Here is a 15,841-nt window from a genome sequence, read left to right as displayed (position 1 = left end):
TCTCTGCCTTCTCCCTTCTTTGAGGCACTTAATTCTCTGACAAACTATACCAGGAATAAAAATCATAAACTATGTCACTAATAGACAGCTGACAGTCTTCATATATGAAAAAATATCTTCTTTCAAGCTCTTTCATCATGATAGACACAGAAATTAGGACTGAAATAAAAAACAACATTCTCCGGGATATTTTCTTTTTTTAAAATGCCTGCTATATTATTTGATTTAGTTATTTTAACACTATAAAGCATATTGTTTGTTGTAAATAGCATATTAATTGATGCTAATGTTTGCACTATGGTACTAAGTTAAGATCTGCCCTCCAACTACAGAGTTAATTGGTGTGCTGGGCCAGCATTATACACTCAAATCTTGGTTGCTACTTCAACTACAGACACTGAAAATGGGGATGAAAAAGTGTGCAGGTTTTTAAATTCCCTGCTTCTCTAGGCAAAATTCTTCCCTAACTGTATTTAATGCTACCGGGAAATGCTGTTAAAATGTAGGATTGTTGCAGAAAGTATAATTTCCCATTTATGCTGACATCGTACTCTACAGTGGACAGAGTCAAAAGAAAGTAAGATTAGCTGAACAGTATCTAACAGCTGGCTCCAGTGCAGGTTAAAAATCCTGCCAATGTGCTAGAGCTCTTTTCCTACCAAAAATCCCTCCTCCGGTACTCTTCTAAAGAATGTTATCATGAAAGCTTGGTTCCTTCTGTTTTTTTCATGTGTATGGAAGGGGAAAAAGTGTATAAAGATCTCATCACCTTGTAGCCAATTTATTGCTCTGACAGAAGTGGAAGCCTTAAGATGTACATGAATTCTTTCCTCCGTATTTACTGAAAGGAATACACTGCCCATTGCAATGATTTTGTTGGGGTAGAGCTGTAATTTCTCTGTAAATTCCTTCTGAGGAGGGATGACAAGCCTGCGATGGAATAGAAGTCCAAAGTTGACTTTTGGTCAAAAAGGTTCTCCTACAGTCTGAAGAGTGATCTTGCTCTAATGACAATTCCCCTGGCTTCATACAGCTATAAGCCTCACAGTTTTCTGGGTTCCTTTGTGCAGATTTGAGGAATTTACTGTTTGACAGACAGCAGCTCTTTGAATGCTTCATGGAGAATCTGAAACACAGGAGAATTCCAGAATGTTCCCTACCAGCAAATGGTTCCCCGCTCAGGCAGCACTTGCCCACTGTTGGCAGTACTAAGTGCTGCCTGAGGTGACTCATCTTGGTTGGAGGAAAGGTAACTGCTTCCATAGCTCCCCACTGTCTCCTTCTCAATACACAGCAGTCATTTCTTGAGACAAATGTCTATAATTGGAAAGTTTTCACCACTTAATTCTGCTGCACCGTAATATGGGAAACACAAATTCCAATCCTATTAGGGGATGATTGCCATGATACCATTTAGTGGTACAGTTGTATGGTTACAGAATAGTCTATAGCTGAACATTCAATATCTTTGTTTTAACTTGGTTCAGATTAATTATTTGGAAATAAAATGTCATTTATAGTATCAAAGACTCTGTTTTCACATATTCCATTAATCTAGAACTTAATGTTGCTTTACGTCATTCTGTATTTCCCAGTGCTGATGTAATATGTGGATTCAGTATGGCTCCAACACAGAAAGTCACATAACTACTATTTTATGAACTCCTTTAGAATTATTATGTATTTATTTTCTATGGTTTTCAAGTTAGTGTGGCCCTGATTTTTCTTGTGTACTTGCAGTACGATAAAAACAAAGCAGGATTAAAAATTTTAACCTTGTACCTTAATTACGATGTATATTATTTTATGTCTTTGAGGTCTTTTAGTTAGGGAGCAAGTTAACTGTGGTGGGGAAAGCTTGTGCCAAATACACTTGACAGCTCAATAATTTTCTGTTGATGTCCTCAGATTCTGATGTGCATTTTCATTCTTCTATCTAATTATAGCACTGGAAGAAGAGTGTACAATACGTTGTCTGCTATTTTTCTGTAGTACAATGGTATGTATTTTGCCACAGTAACTTGATGATGAAGGAGGAGGATACTATAGAGCACCAGGAGCTTTTTCTTGCTTTTTGAGCAAAGCAGAAAAGATCTCGATTGTATGTTGACATATAAAAGAATCTGTTAATACGTAACAAGGAACTTCTCTAAAATGAGGTAACAGTCTTGGTTGTAGTCTCTCACTATTGAGTTACTGCGTAATTTTGTATAGCATTTTTCCCAGCTGCATATTTATAGAATTAGCGTACATATCCTCATGCACTACCATATTAGCTGAGAGATGAATACTGTTTTTCATTCTGTTAGATTTTGAGTAACATATCCATAAACACATTGAAATATCTGTACTGAAGACACATTTCACAGCTTTTCTACTTTTGTTTTTTCTCTTTGGGCTGTACATATTAAGCATAAATACAGGTGATTCAATCTCTGCAGAAATTAAGACAGGAAGAATGCTTGGAAGATGAATGTCAGATACTATTTTAAACTGTTTATTCTTCAGCTACTGGTGGGCTGAAGAGGGAAAATTAGCTGGAACTAAAGGATGATTTGAACAAAAGACTGACCTGTTCAAGGTCATGTAAGAAGAAGTTTAGACAGAAGCATCCTGTTTAATACAAAATGTATCTATCCAAACTAATCCACGTAGATAACACATTTAGGTTTCTCACTGACAGGAGGTCATACACCATCTGTATTTGATTGAATAACATAGTCTCAAAGTCAACATGCACAGGGCCTACCAGAAGTTATCAGAATTATCATTTCAATTAAACAGATGGCTGAGGAATCAAATGAAGAGCCTTTGAGTGATGGCTACAAAATCAATAATATCTTTCTGAGCTTTATTGATTTATCTTTGTCCAGGCGGTAGAATTGATTTATGTCTCCAACTTTATTTTGATAAGTCAATGATAGCTCAACTATTCCTAAATTAATGTCTTCTTTTTGTGGGGCTTACGTTTTTTTCTACTGGTGAAGAGAAAGAATTTTACATCAAGCCAAACTGATTTTGCTAAGTAATTCTGTAGCTAACAGGGCATCATAAATCAAGCAGAAGGATGGTCTCTGTAGTTTCACATCGGATGGATGACTTAGAATTGTGGAAAAGGCATTTATTTATTTAACCAGTCAGATGGTATTGCATTTTTCCTCTCTGTGCTAACAGACCGGTTGACATTTGTAAGCAGACAGGATCCTTGCTGTGAAGAATGCAATAGTGTGAGGACTGTAATGTCTTTCCACCAATAACAGCTGAAAGAGGAGAAAAATGTGTCTGTGCATGAGAGAAGGAGAAGAAAAGGGCAGTCCAACTACACAAATAAGCTGCTTCTACCATATGATGTGTTCCAAATGCATGTGAAATGGCAGAACATGTGGAACTCATAGTCTTGTGTGTTGTGGTTAACAGAGTCTGGTGGGGTACCAGCTTGCTTTTTACAAACCTAGATCCTAGGCTCAGTTTTGCTGCTCTTAGAAATATCCATATTAGTGAAAGTTTTGTTTTCTGGGTCATTGGAATTGTTTTACAAGCAATGTAAAACAGCTGCTTGCTTTTTAAAAATTATTTTTATTATTTTTTTAATTACTATTTTTATTTTTCTTTTAGGGCATGTGCCTTTTAAAATTCCAAGGAATGGTCACATTTTTTTTCTCTTAAAGAAATGTAGAAATGAAAACCAACAGTAATAATTAACCCCTCCCCCTCATTATCTCCTGTCTGCCATTTTTCGGTACCAAGCCTAGGTAGATTGCTTAGTAAAATCTGAGTAAGTGGAACTTGTGGCCAGATCTGATGGTAAACAAACCCGGGAGCTTCTGAGGAAACAAATAATTATGGTTAAGCCTTAGAGTTTTTCATTGGGTTAATAGTAGAGATGGTAGTAGCTCTTACGTGACCAAGCCAAGCTGTATCTCCTTGTTAGCACATGCTTTACAAGATTTAGTGCCTTATACAATTTCATATATTATATAGACCCTCTCATAATTTATCCTTTTGGGGATCCTCATATATTGAGCAGAACACAGCTGCAAGTTTCTTAGAAATGGAGAAGAAAAAATAGTATTGAAATGCATTGTGTTTGGAAGGAATGTCAGGAGACCTGGGTCATAATTCTAGCACTGAATGACTTGTGAATACACAGGTAAATTACTTCATTTCTCTTGTCTTTGTCAGTGATTAAAAGGATAAGTAGGTCCAGAATTGCCAACTCCTACCTGTTTTTTTTTTAATACCGGTTAGTTTTGGTGGTAGCTGAGCGTCTGAATTCCTTTGAGCATATAGGTCCATATTTTTAACTATCTTTATCAGGGAAAACTTTGAGGTTTAATTTGTGCCAGGTCTTTTGAAGGTGATACATTCAAAGCACTGTTTTTACTGGGTAGGCAGAACAGAACCTTTACATTAAAAGATCAGCTATTGAAGAGAGGGAAAAGCTCACGATGTGATTTTAAAAGCATAATAAAGGATAAAACAATACATGAACAAACAACAAGAAGATTTATTGAAATCAGGAAATTTTCAACCAAATTGCATGGTTCTTAATGAAAGTCAAACCACTGTATCTTTGATTATTCATGATTATCAAGTGGCATTTGGGACTTGTGTAATTCAGTATTTCAGATTAGCTTTTCTATGAAAACATAAACAGATAACTCTAATCAGAAGCATCTAAAGTCAACATAAATATTGTAGATTAACCTGAATTTTTCTTTAGCATTTAGTGCTCTGTTACTGTTGAGTGTTTATATATTGGATGCATAATTTCTTTGCTGTTTGGGGCAATAAATATGTATATACACACACAGGCACATGTCTTCGAAGTTTTGGTCTTAAGAGACTAAATTAATGATCGTACAGAGATTCTTTAAAGGGAGACACTACGTAAAGGTGGAACAGATCTTGGTAGTTTTTTATTTTATCATATATTTACTGCTTAGTCAAGTGCACCATATGAAAGTAATGCCTTCTTTCATTTAAACATCAATTTGAAGAGGTCCACTTGGGGGGATTGAAAAGCTACATTAAAGATATTTAGAATGCAAGTAAAACAATTGTGTAAAACCAGTTTTTTTATACAGCACTATGGGATGGTCAGTGATTTTTAACTTAGGTAATGTAGTAAAGTTATGTAGAAACACAATAAGAAAAGGAGATAAAAGCATTCCAACTGTCATCCCAATATTATCGCTTCAATCAGATTTCAAGCACAACGTAACTCTGCTGAACTACGGTTCAGCATGTCAAGCCATTGTCTGGCGTTGGCATCTGCAGAGCTGCTATTGTTTTACTGAAGCAGCTGCCATTCAAACCTGTGATGGAGTAGGTGGCAGGCATTTCAGAGTTACAGTTGCTTTGTGCTACACAAAAGAAACCTACTGGGATAACTCCCTCCTCGTTTTTTTAACTTTGCATGACTTTAATACAAGAAATCTTTTATTTGAAATATTGGACAGGCTGATAAGAGGGATCCTGGAGATGAAAATTACAATACAGAAATGTCTATAGATAAAAAAGATCTATGTGGCTAGGGTATAGATGTACAAGTTGTACTTCTCATCATTTCTGCTGGGGGTGGACACATGCCATCTAAACTGGAAATCTCTTCTGGTTCTTTATAGAGATATTTCATTCATATGTGACTGCTGGGTTATGCATGAAGGAAATTAAATTTGTTCACCTTGAGAGAGAATGAATACATTTTTGTAGTCTTCTGTATTCAGACTATCATAAAGACAATATAGATGGTTCAGAGGGTGGTAGCTGTAGGTCTGAATCGAGCTGGATGGTCAGTGTTTAGCAGTCAGCATGAAGTAGCTTTTAGCATAATGGTAAATAAGTTGCTGATCTCAACTGAATCCTTAAAATGTTGCAGCTTTAATTACAGTATTCATTAGAAGTAGAAGCAAACTCAAGAGAGAAAAGGAAGAGTGAACAGAGGATGTCAATTTACCCCTCTGAATCTCTCCCCAAAAGGATGGTGTCTGTTTCAGGACTAAGGTTACTGGACCCCTATGAAGATTGAAAGTCCTTCCACTGGTCTCACTTGTTGATGGCAGTGTGTATGATGAAGACTGAGTGATGATGTGGACACCCTGTGCTAGAACCTCTCTGACAATGTCAGAGAATAGCTGAAACAAATTTTCATCAGAGTTTTAGCTTGAAGTTAGAAGAGGTCCAGCATGCTGTGAAAGGTAGCTCAGTTTGTCCTAGGACAAGTCTTAGGAAAAACTACCCTGCTTGTGATGACTCAGAAACTTTTCCTTTGCCATTGTTCACAGTCTGTGCAAACCTAGTTAAGTTTGGGTTGCTCAGCCTTTAATATAGTCCTTAATATGTATTTCCTGTAGGAAGGATAAGTACCAAAAGGGTATACATTCTTTTATATGCCAATTGTAAAATAGCATTAAAGATGAAAAATCTGTTGTAAAGGAAGGCTGCTGTATTTAAATTGGGCCAGGGCAATGCTCGAAGTAGTACAGGCCAGATTAGCAAAGAAGGAAAAAAAAAAGTTAAAAAGTCAGTTGTTTGCCGAACTGTCTGTCAAGTTTCTTTGCATTCTGCTGCGCTTGTCTTGTCTGGAATTTCTAGTAGCACTGTTGGTTTAGCACATTCTTCCCTTTTCCTCATGCCTTTCAATCTTTGCTTATTATCAGAGGTAGAAGACTCCAGCCTTTCCTTGTCTCCAAGCATTCTGCATTTGTACATTTTTTTTTTTTTTCACTTTCTCATTTGCAGTACTGTTGCTTTTACTGTATTGTGTAACCCCAAACACACAAAACAACCAAAACTGCACAGCTTTGACCAAGGAAAAATTGCAGTTTTACTACTATAATCCTAAAGTTTGTGACTCTGTAATGGGAGTAATAGCCCTCAATCCTGTGTGAGGGGGATATTCCACGTCATACACATAGTTCGAGGTATAATGTGGCTCCAACGTCTTGTTAAGATGCTACACTTGCCAGATCCAATGTAAGATGGGCTTCTTTCTTGTTGAAGATAGCCATGCATAAGCAAGGGTTGTGGGACCAAGGCCACGTTTTGCAGTAACCTGGAGGTAAGCAGATAATTTTTTTCAGTTTGTTTGCACCAAATAACAGTTTTTAAAGTATAAACTATTTCTAATTGCTTGTAGAAAGGTTATTTAGCTGAAATAAAAGGTAGTGGGCACAAATTGAAATACTGGAAATTTAACTTATGTGTAAGAAAAAAAAAATACTGTGAAGAGTGGTCAAACATGTAACAGGGTGCTCAGAATTGTGAAGTTTCCACGTCTGGAACTACTCAAAACCTGGCTGGACAGAGTCCTGAGCAACCAGCTGTAGTGGACCATGTTCTGAGCACAGGGGTTGTTTGGGATGAGTGATCTCCAGAAGTCCCTTCAACTTCTGTGATACTGTGACAAGGAGAATCAGGGAGGCTTTTCGTTTTCCATGCTGTATGATCCATTTACATCAGGTTTGATTTCCCCTTGACTTTAGTGCCTTTAGTAAGCTAAGCTTCCACTGCAGCTTAGTGCCTAGCTGACCGCTGTGGGCTATTAGGTAATGTCTATTTCCCTTAATCTTCTCCAGAAGTAAAACGGACAAATAATGTCCACAAATAGTGTCTGAAAACATAGTGGTTTTTTTAGACCAACTTTTGTAAAAGATAGAACTTTGAGGATTTTCACCTTGGAAAGTAAAGGCTGCAATGTATTTCAAGTTGAATTTCAGGTTTCCAAGTGCTTTATCAGAACAAGTCTTGATAAAATGCTAATAATTTGAAAGAAAGGGCAAACTCTCAAACAAAAAAATGTTGCCTGTCATTACAGGATTTATTTCTAGATTGTCATCTTCAGATAGTTCAAATGCTGGATAAATTCTTATTTAAACATACAGCTGGAACTATATGCTCATTTAATAGATAACAAAGGACCCATTGAGTCAGCGACAGATTTTTTTAGTGAGTTCTGTTTGGTTTGGATCATATGAAGCCAATCAAAGGTAGACAGGAGAGATTCCATTATGCCTAAGCCTTGTTATTAAGGTTAAAATGAGATAAATGGAATACTGAGATTTTAATTTCCAGCCCTCTCCAACCTGCTTCCTGAAAGGAAAAAGGTGCATGTGACTTACATTTGAAATTTTTAATCGAAAGAAAAGTGATCTGTGCAGAAATTTGAGCATCAAGGGCTTGCTGACTTTGTCATAATCCAAAGGAAAAGAATTATTAAAAAAAAAAAAGTTGTTGCCAAATAACTTGAATTCTGTGAGAATAAAGTCATATTTTCAAATGCAAGCAGCTCAATGTTATCTGCAGTGTTAACAAGGTAACAAGAGATGGGAGCATCAGGAAACAACTTGCTGTATCAGGGCTGTACTCATGAAGTATATTGCTGCTATAGGACCACTTGCATGATTTCGTGACTTCTGCATATCACTGTGTTACATTTCAGAACATTGTCATGTCTCTCGTTAGTCTAAATGTAAAGAGTGGGGTTTTATTTGTTTGTTTCCCCCCTCCTAGTGATAGTTTTGTCCTTTTGCTTCTATCATTTTGGGCATTCAGAGCACTCTGGCACTTCTAACTTGTTAGCTCAGCTGTTTTTGTGAGGTATCACAGCAATGCAGAGATTTTTATAAAAGTCTATAGACTAGTATGTGCCAGTTTTTACATTATTGCCATTTTTATAATATTGGCTCACTAAAGAAAAATATTAGAAAGGTTAATTATGGCAGCTGTAATTGCTAGTGTCATTCCAGCCTGAAGAGAATATACAGAGACATGAGCATTGAAAACAATATTAGTGTTCGCTGTGAGGAATTGTATTGCTCCATTTGTGGTACAGGCTTAATTTTCAAGGTCATATGTTCTGTCCGTTTCTTGAAATACTCATACACACATGCACAGAAGTTATAAACATATATTACTATGACTGCTACAGAGTTTGCATCAATATTTCTGTTGTGGGGATTTCTTTATTTATATAAGGTGGCACCAAGCTGAGGCTGAGGAGCACGTCCCTAGTCCTGTGCACATGATGAGCATGACATAGGATCTCCATGCAGGAATACAGACTGTGTTATAGCCTGACAGAAGGTGTGCTGTGCATGCTGTGTACCTTTAATTAGGCTAAAAGGCAGGCATCAGCACATGAGCTGCTGTTCTGTAGAGTTGTTGGTAATCTGGAAACTGATAAAATACAATGCTGCGATTTATATTTGTCAAATATCAGGGGAAAAACAAGGTAATTCAGAAGACCCTAGGAAAACATCAATTCTAAGGTAGAACCTCCATCTTGGTTTTATTGGGGAAGCTAAAAATAAAAAAATCACAATAGAACCTTTGGCAATGAGATGTAATGTGGACTAATGCAGAAGAATGTGTATAAGAAAGTACCATTTGTATAAATACAGTATTGAATCAATTTTAACTTCATGTGGGAAAGGCAAGCATTTCTATAAGCAACTCATTGTATCATAGGGACCATAAAAGTAAGAGGCTGTTATAAAACTATAAAATAGAGATAGGAGCATAAATATGATGGTAGTATTTATATGCCAGTGTACTAGATCTTGGTTTGAATAAAGTGAGCAATGATTCGTTCTTTGCCAAAACCCTGAGGTGGAAGGTGGAAAAAATTCTGTGTTGTTGCTGGTTTCTCAGTTACCTGTTCCCGTGCAGAGCAGGAACACACTGAGCCCCTGCTCTGGTCCGTTAGTGCAGAATCGCAGAGCCACTGCATGGCTGTGTTACCATGATGGGAGGTCACATTGTTTCTGGCCTGTTTCTTCCACGTTTACAGTAATAGAATTGGGTAGGGGCCAGAGCACAGCAGAGGACAGATCCTCTGAGAAGTAGCACTGGTGGTAGAGCAAAGATAGCGAGGGAGAGTGAGGGAAAATGCGATAGAGAATTATTTGAACAGTGAAGGCCACCTGGCAGTTCTTTTTGCCGTGTTCTGTATCAGAATAGTAGATGAATACCAGATGCAGTAAAATGCTTGCTTATTCTTTGAAGCTACTGGGTGTGCTTTTCAGATTCGTATCTGTATATCTGTAGGAATCATTGAGTATTTGTGTTTCAGTTGACATCAGGGACAACAACGATGCAGCTTTCTTGCTTTTGAATGGTGAGCTCGCATCTTTCAGAAGCATTTACAAAAACACTCAGGCCTGCAGAGGTTGCATGATTCAGCTTCTGCTATAGCCAGCACTGCAGTTCTGTGCATTACAATTAAACTGAGGTGCTTTTCCCACTCTGTGCCCATATCTGGACATACTGGCCCAGTGATACTTCTGGTATGCTTTCTAATCAGGTAGGAAACAGAAAACAAAAAAACCAACAATGCGGAAGTATAACTTGTTGAAAGGATGTTTTCAAAGCAAAAGGATAACAGCTTCCATAAGCTGAGGACTTTCTTCCTGCCGCTGACTTACTGTTTGAAAGCAAGTGGTTTGGAAGCTAAATACAGAGTGAATCCAGGTACAGAGTTTTATAAAGGGCAGACTTGCTGTTGGTAGCTGGCCACCAGGTGGCAAATGCCACCGTACTACTTGGTACAAATGGAGCTGGGTTTTCACACCTTTTGAATGCCTGTATCTTGGTAAATCCAGGCTCAGCCATTTATTTCAGTGCCTGAATTTGCTATGCAGTGTATATACAGATATATACACACACATACATTTCATTGTTAAGAACTCTTTAGGTTTACTGAATGCAATTTGTGCAGGTGTTTGGTACGGTAGTTTGAGGCTGGCTTCCCTTTTTGATCTCGAGTCCTTGTTCTTACAAAGTCATTGAGATAGACTTGAAGATATCAGCCTTTTCTTTTAACGGTGCATCCCATATTTTAAAAGGGCTAATACAAGTTGCTGTACCAAGGCCTTCCACAGCAAGATAGATTCATTGCTGTAAGTGTATTTTTGATGACTTGCAGGCAAGTAACTGATCAGGGATTATACTTCTGATTATCCACTTGATTTAGCTAGAATAAAAGCACCAGTGACATTGCCAATGACCCAGATGTTTGAAAAGGCCATAGATTAAGCTATTGAGGCCTGTATCTAAAAATCCCACAATATTACATTAATGCACGTTCAGAAGCTGCAGAATGGGATTTAGATCCAGCTCTTGAACCCCCTTCATAATCTCATTTTGTACTTGGAGTGGTGAAAATAACAGTAATGCAGCTGCTGCAAGAGTGACTGTGTGAGCATTTTTCACATTAGAAAGGCTTTTAATAAAGTAAAAGTGCTTTAAGTGCAGAAGCATCTTTCTTTCAGCCTTGATAACAATGAAAAAATTTCTAAGTATTGTAATCAGTTGGAGATTGGTGGAAAAGGAATATTGTCTCTGACTTACAGTGTAGTAGAAGCTTCACTTATTGAGGCCTCATTAATGATTGATGTTTACATCATTCATGGTTACTTTCAATTTTTGTTACACATGTGATTGTCAGATAGCATTACAGGTGAAGATAAAGAGTGAGAAGAGTGATTGCATCAACATCAATTTTGATACTAGATGCTTGCTTTAAAAAAAGAAAAAAGGTGGGGGGAATAATAATTACACATACTTATAAAGAAATCCTGAAGTGGGTTGGTATATCATGTATTGAAGTTCCTCTGCAAGGGTCATTAATAAATGTAAATGCAATGGCTTACATCCAAGTCCTTTTTGCCATGGTGCAGACTTGGCACACTTCTTGTAAGTTTGATGAATGGCCACCAGTAAAAGAGAATGGATACTTAACAGTGTGCACTACAGGCATGCTCCTGGAGCAAAAGCAAGTGCTAAATCGGATAGTGCTTCATTGTGACTTACATTGCTGATTTACCTCCTGATGGTAGAATTAGAGAATGGGGTTCCCAGTACAGGTGATCCTTTCCAATGCTAATTTACCATCTGCTAGGAACAGGTGGTGTTTCCCTTTGAACATGTTTCTATTGTACATAAATGAAGTGATGAATTTTCATTCCAGGACATTTTATTCAAAGAAAAGTTAATAATCTGCATATTTCTCAATGGGTACAGGAACCTGCCAGAGAATTACAGCCTAAGTGGAGAAATAGCTCATTGACAGTAGCTGATTCACTTGGAACACAAGAGATCAGTTTTGAGAAACTGGAACGAGCATGTCCCAGTATTAGCATTGGTTTCCTCCCCTGCTCCAGATGTGGCAGTTATAAAAGGGTTTTTTTTGAGTTGTGTATCCTGAAATAAAACACTGAGAACAAGACCATAAATTAGGTCAGTTTTCATCTGAAAAAAGATGCAGCTCTTTTACAAGCTGTTGTTTTACTGGTAGAGGATATACAAAAGGCAGAAGGGGAGGATTAAAGATCAGCTGTGTAGTTATGTGTTATAAAGCCTGTAAGCACAGGAAGAATTATCTGTGAACTGTGGACAGCTAAGGCCAGCTGCTCAAAGTCAGTTCATGCTAAATCTAGTAGCTTTTTGAACACGTTGCCTTTTTAGCAGATCGTGATATTATGGGTCATTTTCAGTAGCTACTGAAGGGACCAATTTTTCCCTTCTTTGGAAGACACTGGAAATAACAAAACAAAGCAATATATTAATATATTGCTGTGCTAACTTGTGCTTGATTTATGAGCAGTTTCCTCTGAAATAGAGGGCTAATTTACTGTGTTCCACAGAGAGAGAAATTAAAAGAAACTTGTGTATATGCAAGAGTTAAATGAAGGCTTCTTGGTTCCCCTGTGTGGGCACTTGGGCCAAGGGCTGGGTTATGTGATCAGTCTGATGAGCATATCTGCAGTGTATGGATAGCTTGGAAGTCTTGCTTGGTGTTGTCCTATTCTGATAGTGTGGTTGGCAGCCGATCTGAGGGGCCACAAAAACACCTCAGCAGCACACCCGTTCTTCTGGCTATGCCCTCTTTCCTCCCAGAGGAGAGCAACGGGGTGTTGCCTTTGTATTGTATCTGTGCCTTGGCAATTAATTTTTTAATCCACTTCCTTCTAACATGGATTTTCTGTTCAGTGAACAGAGGTCAGAAATGAAGAGATGAATGATGAAAAAGCAAAGCAGAGCAGCACCTTCATTCTTTCCCAGTATCTTTTTAGATTGTCTAGTGTTTTGCCTGTGACTGTAGCATAGTATTTGTACTAAACAAAAGCTGTGAACAACTGGAAGCTGTCTTATCAAATCAGACTATGACACATGTAAAGTTGTAAAGTTTCCTCTAACGAACAACCTATAAGAAATTTCTTTATAGGTAGAGGTGGCAAAATTTGCGCCCTTAATGGTTGTGTCCTGATCTATAATACTCAGAGAACAGTTTAAGACCTGAAAAAAGAGGTTTTTCCTTCTGAGATTCTTTTTCCTGGTGTTGGCTATCATAACTGTTGATATCCCTGTTGAGGAGTAAATGATCAATTCAGTGGTAAGACGACCAGGTCATTGTTTTAACAAGCATAGCTAGGTATGCATTAAGCTTGAAAGTGGTCTACCATAAGTTTGATAAATGCAGTTTTCTTAAGAAATGTTATCCCAGCTCAGGAAGGTTGAAATATGGAGATTTTAAGCCACTGATGGAGAAGTCTAGCAAGAAAACATTTAGAAGTTAAATTATGAATTATTTGAATGAATGCTTCTATTTATTTTAATGTTATTTCTGTGACCCTTAACGTTGCAGTAACACTATTTGTGTCTAACCAAGTTTTTGCTTAATAACTACAGATAGTAAGAATTAGGGAACTGTATTTTTAGCAGCACCAGTATCCCTATCCTTTTAGAGACCCTTCCTGCCTATTATATCTGCAGTCAGTGTGATCTAGAAGGCTGCTTTTAGTCCGCAACTCCACTTGTGTGGGCTGATGTGAAGGGGGAACGGATTTGGTACATTACAACTCTGGCCTTCTCATTTTGGAAGAAATGTGCTTCAGAAACTGTGCTGCCATGAAGGGAGGAACTACAGTCTCCTGTTGGATCATCTAGTGAGCCAGACTTGTGCCAGCTGCTTGAGGGCAAATAATCCAGTTCCAAAACAATGTCTAAAATGAGGCCTCTATTAAGGACATTGCCTTGGCATTTAAAGTCAAATTCTTATCTGAATTAAATCTGCAGAACTCAAGGTTTACATTCCGTTTTGGGGTTGTTGTTGTTTTTTTTATTTTATTTTTTTTTCTTTAATTGTGATTTTTTTTTTCTTCCTACAGGGAGCCAGATGAGACTTTTAACAGTTGTATCAGGACCACTGACACAGATGTAAATGCTGTGTGGTGTGGTTTAGTTGTAAATGTTTAATCCTGTATATAAGGGAGGGAATTTTTTAAATAAAAATGTTACTGACTTTTACACTTTCTCTTCCCTTAATTTTTTTCAGTATTACAGATGGTTTTAGTATTGTATACTTTTTGAGCTGACAATTAATTAAATCTTGAATAGCCTACTAAGTTCTAATGCTCACTTTTAATTCTTTCAGTCTGTATATTTGTCCTGCATTACTTCTCCAACTTTCCTTCATCACAGCATTTTCATTTGTTTCAATTTAATTCACTGGCAGAGAATTTAATTTGGTGTTTACATCAATTTATTAAATACTGCATGGTGATTAAAAATAACTGTTTCTTATCTAAGTTGAAAGGAAGTATAAAAACTTTCCACTGTGTGTGTAAAGTTCCAGACCACTTCAGATATATTTTTCCTCAGAATGTACTGCTGTATGTGTGTAGTTGTATTAGATCTACTGAATAAGTTGCATAATCCCAGACAGTGCTTTCAGGGTGAAGATGACAGTCTTCCATCATGATGGAGATTTTGTAAATGTGCAGTTTTCTGTCATAAAGGAATCCATACTTTACAATGTTGTCAACATATAAGACCCTACTGTGCCTTTTTCTAAACAGTATGATAGAATTTATTTTTTAATTCATTACCTTCTTCCAAGGTGAAATGTTTCCTACTGTGGAAAAATCTTGTTGCAAATTAAATAATATGTTTTAGAGCTGCTGCTACCGGAATACTAAGGGAAATGCATTCACTCATTCAAGTAGTGTCAATAAGTCTGATGAGACCTCATAATGAAGTGCAGTTACACTTCTAAATACTTATAACTACTGTTCTACAACTTCAGTATCTGAATGACCACTGTTGATTGATTAAATAAATATAAAACAAACCCCTTTGCTGTCAGATTTTTTTTTTATTATTAATAAATAGAAATTAGAAGTGTGACTGAAATGCTTAATAGCTGCTGTTGCCTGAGGTGATGTGGACTGATGTCTTTGCTTGGGCACTTTGAATCACTTGCAAAATCCAGTGACATCACCTGAAAAATATGATGTGAAGGAATTGGAAATTCTGTGAGGGTTTCTTCAGACTTTTCTACATGTGGCTTATGTTCTGTGAGAACTCACAGAAGCAGATAACTTGTGAAACCCAGAGCATGAATTTCTACTGTCTTAGAACTTTAGCTTGTGTAGTTCATGGGTCTTGGAGAGATGTTCTCAAACTTAGTGCATCTATATAAATTTTGGGAGAACAGTGGTGAGCAAAGGTAGCCAAGGTAGATGTTTAAATTTCTTTCATTTATATATTTGTAAGGAGTCTGTTGGAGGTTAAAATCTTAAAGTGAATCACAACCCAGGTCTTCAGGAGAACAGATTTTGGCTTCTTCAAAGATCTGCTTGTCAGGATCTCCTGAGTGATTGCCCTGGCAGAGGCCCAGAAGAGCTGGTCAGTCCTCATGGGCTACCTGCTGAAGACACAGAGCAGTCCATTGCAGTTGCAAAAAGTGAAGCAAGTGTAGCAGAAGGCCAGCATGGATGGACAGGGAACTGTTAGGACTTGGACACAGAGAGTAAGTGTTTAGAAAGTGGAAGCAAAG

General features: G+C 37.4%; 1 long non-coding RNA gene across 1 annotated transcript in view; it reads left to right on the top strand.

Moving 5' to 3' along the window:
• Window positions 1–15,394, top strand: part of LOC135580198 (uncharacterized) — a 64,412-nt gene extending 49,018 nt beyond the window's left edge. The window contains exon 3 of the long non-coding RNA XR_010474510.1: window positions 14,172–15,394. This is a non-coding gene — a long non-coding RNA (uncharacterized LOC135580198). The remainder of the gene's footprint in view (window positions 1–14,171) is intronic.
• The last annotated feature ends 447 nt before the right edge of the window (window positions 15,395–15,841 follow it).

This window comes from Columba livia, chromosome 9 (genome assembly GCF_036013475.1).
Source record: "Columba livia isolate bColLiv1 breed racing homer chromosome 9, bColLiv1.pat.W.v2, whole genome shotgun sequence".
NCBI lineage: Eukaryota > Metazoa > Chordata > Aves > Columbiformes > Columbidae > Columba > Columba livia.
The sequence above is the reverse complement of the archived record's forward strand: the minus strand, read 5'-3'. Positions and strand labels throughout refer to the sequence as shown.